This window comes from Mesoplodon bidens (assembly GCF_964165515.1).
Source record: "Mesoplodon bidens genome assembly, chromosome: 8".
NCBI classification, from domain to species: Eukaryota; Metazoa; Chordata; class Mammalia; order Artiodactyla; family Ziphiidae; genus Mesoplodon; species Mesoplodon bidens.
The window spans coordinates 94,415,856-94,422,559 of NC_138165.1; positions in this window are offsets into that span (position 1 = coordinate 94,415,856).

The window sequence follows — 6,704 nt, forward strand, 5'->3', positions numbered from 1 at the left end:
TCCTGACTCTCTGGTTATTGGCGGGGGGGGGGCGGGGGGGCGTTGACGTGCGGGGAGTCCCATGAAGCCATACCTCGCTTCAACAAACCCTTAAGAGCGACGGCGGTAGTAGTGGAGGGAGGGGCTGCCCTAAGCCCCCTGGGGCTTGAAGTCCGAAAGTGCAAACCTTGAATGGATCTGAGTGCATCCGGCTGTGCTATTTAATTCTACCTCTCTTTGGCCTCAGTTATCTAATCTGCAAAATGGAGACAGGCTCTCTTTACAGAATTGATTAAATGCTTGCACAGGGAGGACTCAATATCATTAGCTCTAAAGCAAGCTGAAATGCGTCCCTAGGAGAGGCCCCTGGAAGGTATTCGGAGACGGGAGGGGTGTGGTCTCCACTCCGGAGCGGAGGGGAGGGGCTCACGAGGCCCCAGAGGGGGGAGGGGGGGGGTGCGGGGCGAGTTAGAGGGAAGTCAAGGTCAGCTCCAAACGGAAGAACTTAGAACGCGGCTGACCCAGGCCGCGTGCGGGCGGCCGAGGCGTCGCGGGCTGAGCCGCGCTGCCGGACGTGCTGGCAGGCTGAGGCGTCTGGGGCTCTGGGGAGGATGGGTGGGGTGGCGGGCTCAGTCTCGTTCACCTCCGAACCCCCTCCGACCGCGGCCTCTCACTACCCGCCGGCCGCACCCTCGCACGAGCCTCTGGCCCACTTCCTGCCTCCGCCCCTCCGGCCCTGGCAGCACTTCCTTTGCAAAACTGGGCAGCCCCAGGCCCTGGCAGGAAGTGCCTTCCCGGCCCGCCCTCTCCTGCTTCCCACGGTGGCCGCTAGAGGCCTCTGTCCTCGCGGACGCCCTGGGTCCCCAGCGCCGGGCCTCCGCCGCCCGCCCTCTGGGCGCACACACCCAGCCCTCTCCCCCACCCCGCCCGTGGCTGGAAAGCTGAGGGCAGGCTTCATTCCCCCCTCTCCCGGTAGTGGGTAGCTTCTGGCTCCATCCCGCCCGCCCGAACAAACCCACTGGGGGGAAGGAAGGTCTGCCCCTCCCAAAGGTTGATCCCTGTTCCCGCAGCTCCACCTCCCCTACCCCTCCCACCCCCTCCCACCCTTACCTTGTGGATCCAGCCTCAAGGCTGCCTGCTGGTGCCCCAGATGCTGACCTGCCCCCCAAGTCTCTGAGGGGATCTGCAGTGTGATACTGCCCCCTCCCCGCTGCTTTTCCCTGGCAGAAAAGTGTCACGAAGCATCCACCTGGGAAGAGAAGCCGCAGTACCCTCGCTCAGTGCCATCAGTTCCAGTGCCAGTCTGAGCGGAAGCCCCGGAGCCCTTGGCAGGGTGAATACCGAGTCCTCCCTGCCTCTGCCCTGACCCTGCTTGGGGTCCTGCACTATTTCCTGCTCTCCATGCAAACACCAGTCCCTCCAGATTTGCATCCCCCCAGAGAGTCGCCACAGCTCCCAACTTTGAACGAGACCACAGCCAGCCTTCCCCCGCCCCGCCCCCCCCCCACTTCACCCACAGAGTTCAACACAGCCACGTGTATCAGAGCTTACTTTGTACCAGGCACAGTGCCAGGACCGGGGGACATGCCATCACTAGGCTGTGCCGCCCCTCTCAAGGAACTCACACCTTAGTGTGGAGAAAGACACCTGAACGGCCTGTCCAACCCTGAAAGGCTGCAAATGCAGTGCAAGAGATAACACGGAGGGCAGGGGGCACAGGGGACACCTAGCCCCTCTGCGGCGGCCACGGAGGGGGCTGGAAATCCTTCCCGCGGGAGTGAGGCTCCGAGGATTTGGGAGGGAGACGAGGTTCGGGTGAAGGTGGTCTGTGCGTGGAGGTACACCAGGAAAGGAAGCCAGAGCTTTAGGAGGGCCACAAGAGGAGCGTGGGAAGTGACAATTTTGGAAATGCGCACAGTTGGGGGAAGGATGGGAAATGACGCCGCAGAAAGCGGGAGCGAGGTATCGAAGATCTGTAGGCAGACCGAGGGAGTGGCCTTTTCATTGCGAGCAGGGGGTGACATTGAGGGACACTGGGGGACACTGAACAAGAGACGGGCCGACTCAAACCTGGCAGCTGCGCGTTGGAAGCTAAATCAGGGGTATGGGGACATAAGACTCTCCCTGCGGGGAGACCACAGCCGTGGTTCTGAAGACAGATGATGAAGACCTGAACTGAAGCTGAGGCAGAATGAAGAGAGAAGGACGAAGCGATGGATGTGACACAGGAGATGAACTTGGCAGGAAGCTGTGGCTGGTTGGCTCTGGGGGCATGGGTGGAGGGGAGGGAGGAAGGCAACCTGACTTCTGGCTTTGGAAACTTCAGCTGTGAGAATGTCTCTCACTGAGCCTGGTGTGGGGCTCAGTTATTCACTATTTGCTTGTTACGCACACAGAGAACAGAAGGAACAGGCAGCTTTTTTTGCACTTCTAGGAATTTATATGGTAGATAAAATGTATATGCATATAATTTGTATGCATATGGGTATTAATTTCATCCTTGTTGGTAATAGCAAAGCACTGGAAATAACTTCAGTGTCCAAGAATAAGGCACTAGTTAAATAAATGTCACTGTATCTATACCAGAGAATGCTATATAGTGATGAAAAACAATGAGGTGGAACTATCCAAGCAGATATAGAATGATCGCCAAGATAAACCGGTCAATGAAACAAAGCAAGATTCATAGCAATGGTGACGGTGTTTTCCCACTAAAGAGAAACATAAAAGTAGACACAAATATACGTATATAATTTTGTATACTTCCGTAGGGTACACAAGATAGGGGGGCTGTGGCTAATTGTGGGGAACAGAGCTGGGGGACTGGGTGGGAGTCATTTAAGATGGGAGGGACACGCTTTATTATATATCTTTATATTTTGAATTATTTTACCGGGTACATTTATTAATTTTTAAAAATAAAAATCGATTTAAATTAAAAACAGCTTTCTAAATATATTATCAAAGGTAGAAATCACAAATTCCATTTCTTTCCTTCAAACAGTCATTGCATGCCTACACTGTACCAGGCACTAGGGTACAGCAGTGAGCAAAACAGACACTGTGGGGAAAACAGACATTGACAAAGTAATTACAAAATAATATTACAAAAGGAGAAGTAGAAAGTGGTAAATAATCTGAAACTTTTCTTCTGCCAGTGCCTGGAGATGACTTCTAATTGCCCCAAGATTACCCCACTATGACCTCTAATTGTAAGGGGGAAATGTGCCTTTAAGGTGGCGATATCTGGCAATCTCCACCGTAATCAAGGGATAAAACTTCGCCTTCACTCATGCTGAGACAACTTGACATTGTGTACCTCCTGATGCCAGGTAGTGTGAAGTACACAGCAACACTTTTGACCACACTGCTCAAAGTGTGGTCCACTGAACGGAACATCAGCACCATCTGGGAACTTGATGGTAATGAAGAGTCTCAGGCCCCCCCTCCAGACCTATAGAATCAGAATCTGCACTTCAAATAGATTCCCCAGTGATTCTTAAGATATTACAGTTGGAGAAACACTGTCCTTTTTCACATATTTTCGAAAAATTTGTTTAACCAGAACCTACCAAGCCTTTAGAGCTACTTTCAGTTTGTGGGAAATACAGGAGGAAGAGGAACAAATTTAAAAATACACAAAGAGGGGCTTCCCTGATGGCGCAGCAGTTGAGAATCCGCCTGCCAATGTTGAGAATCCGCCTGCCGATGCAGGGGAAATGGGTTCGAGCCCTGGTCCGGGAAGATCCCACATGCCATGGAGCAGCTAAGCCCGTGCACCACAACTACTGAGCCCACGTGCCACAGCTACTGAAGTCCACGCACCTAGAGCCCATGCTCCGCAACAAGAGAAGCCCGCGCACCACAACGAAGGCCCAACACAGCCAAAAATAAATAAATAAATTAAATTAATTTTTTAAAAATACACAAAGAAAGACAAATCCCAGTGTGAACACTCTACAAGGCATTGCCCTTGACTCAGGTAAGCCCATGTCATAGAAAAAACTAGCAGGACTCTTCTAGATGAAAAGATACTGAAGAGACATGACAATCAAAGGAAATGCATGATCTTGATTTGATCAAGAATCAACGAAACCAGGTGTTACAGTCCTCCTGTGGACAACCGGAGAAATCTGATTACGTATTTCATGGAAGATGATATTAGAAATAATTGCTAATGTTCTCAGTTGCAAAAATCGTATTACAGTTATGAAGGATATTGTTCTACTTCTTAAGAGATGTATGACAAATATTTTGAGCTGAAGTATAATAATATCTGCAACTTCCATATATATATATATATAGCAAATGTCAATTCTTGAGTCCATGGGTGTTTATTATTATACTATCATACTATTATTTCTACTTTTCTATATGTTTGACATTTATCAAAATTAAGAAATTGGAAATAATTTTTAAAAACATATGTTCTCCTGACTTCCCTTGTGGTCCAGTGGTTGAGATTCCATGCCTGCAATGCAGGGAGTGGAGTTCAATCCCTGGTTCAATCCTTGGTCGGGGAACTAAGATCCCGCAGTTCTACCCCAAAATTCTAAGGCTAAGTTAAAAGGCAAGCAATAAATTAGAGAAAACTATACCATAAATTGCAAGCAGTTTACCAACCTTAATACATTAAATATATAAACAACTCCAACAAATCAGTTAAAAATTCATAGAAGACATAGCCTGTATATACATACTTAAGCTGCATCACTCGGCCTGCGGGATCTTATTTCCCTGACCAGAGATTGAACCCGGCCCCAGCAGTGAAATCACCAAGTCCCAACCACTGGACCGCCAGGAAATTCCCCAATAAATATATTTTTTAATGGTCTATCTCACTGGTAATCAAAGAAATATAAATCAACACAAAGACAATTTTCTTTTGGACATTCAAATTGACAGAAATTTTCTTAAAAGCTGGAGTCCAGGGGCTTCCCTGGTGGCGCAGTGGTTGAGAGTCCGCCTGCCGATGCAGGGGACATGGGTTCGTGCCCCGGTCTGGGAAGATCCCACATGCCACAGAGTGGCTAGGCCCGTGAGCCATAGCTGCTGAGCCTGCGCGTCCGGAGCCTGTGCTCTGCAACGGGAGAGGCCACAACAGTGAGAGGCCTGCGTGCCGCAAAAAAAAAGAAAAAAAAAAGCTGGAGTCCAGTACTGGGCAAACAGCCAGATGCCTGTGACTATAAATTAATGCGATTTTTCTGGAAGGCAACACGCCTATTCACATCTTGGACCCAGCAATCCCACTTTTAGGAGTTCATCCTAAATAAATAATAATGGATACAATCTATTGGCAAAGATTTAGCAATAAGAATACTTACCACAGCATTCTTAGTGATATCAAGTAATTGGATATAATTCGAAAGTCCAATAATGAGCTATTGCTTACATAAGCTATACTATCTATCTAATGGATTATCATGAGATGATTAAAATGACACTGCCAATTAGCATGTAACATGTCACAGTAAAAAGGATATATATGAAGACCGATAGATGATAGATAGATATTATATACATATATTACACACATAGCATATGTACTGGGCAATAACTTGAAAGAAATACTCTAAAATAAATTACCCAGATTTATCTCTGTAGTGGAATTATAAATGAGTTTTTCCTTTCCTTTTTGCCTGTCCGTAAAATTGAGTGAACATATACTTTTTATTCACACAAAAATGTGTTTTTTGTTGTGGTTTTTTTTTTTTTTTTTTTTGCGGTACGCGGGCCTCTCACTGTTGTGGCCTCTCCCGTTGCGGAGCACAGGCTCAGCAGCCATGGCTCATGGGCCCAGCCGCTCTGCGGCAGGTGGGATCTTCCCAGACCGGGGCATGAACCCGCATCCCCTGCATTGGCAGGTGGACTCTCAACCACTGTGCCACCAGGGAAGCCCTGTTTTTTTAGAAACAAAATACCACCTGCAGTGTGTGTATTCCTCTTATCAAACTGTGCGTGAGCTCACACACACACCTGCATGCACATGCGCACGTGTGCACACAAATGTACATTTGGTCTCTAGAACTCTTGGGAAGGTGTGGTCAGGAGAAGCAGCTGCCCTCACCCAGCCCACTTCCGCGCACCCTCCTAAGGACCACAGTTCAGAGGTGACAGGAGAACTTCTGCAGCAGTGGAGGTTGGGGGCAGCTGCCCAGGGTGCTGAGTCTGTGGGCAACGGCGACCTGTGAGTGAGACCCGCTCCTGAGAGGGCTGCGCTCCTTTCCCCTTCTGAGTGAGAAGCCCCCCGGGATCAGGTTCAGAAATGGAAGCTGGGGCTCCTGGGAGAGAGCAGCAGAGCAGAGTCCAAAGGCAACGGTTTATGGCCGCTCATAAAAACTCCAGGTGGGGCTTCGCCGGTGGCGCAGTGGTTGAGAGTTCGCCTGCCGATGCAGGGGACACGGGTTCGTGCCCCGGTCCGGGAAGATCCCACATGTCGTGGAGCGGCTGGGTCCGTGAGCCATGGCCACTGAGCCTGCGCGTCCGGACCCTGTGATCCGCAACGGGAGAGCCCCGCGTACCAAAAAAAAAAAAAAAAAAAAAAAAAAAAAAACTCCAGGTGGAGTCAGCACGTCTGAAGAGGGAGGCAAGAAGAGCACTGTGCCCCTCTGAGCGCGCGACCTCTAGGGGTGCCAGTGTCCCATATGTCCTGGAAGGGCCCTAAGTCTGAACACCTGGCCCTGAATCCCTGGGTCCAGGGCTCCCCCACCCCAGGGCCACTCCCC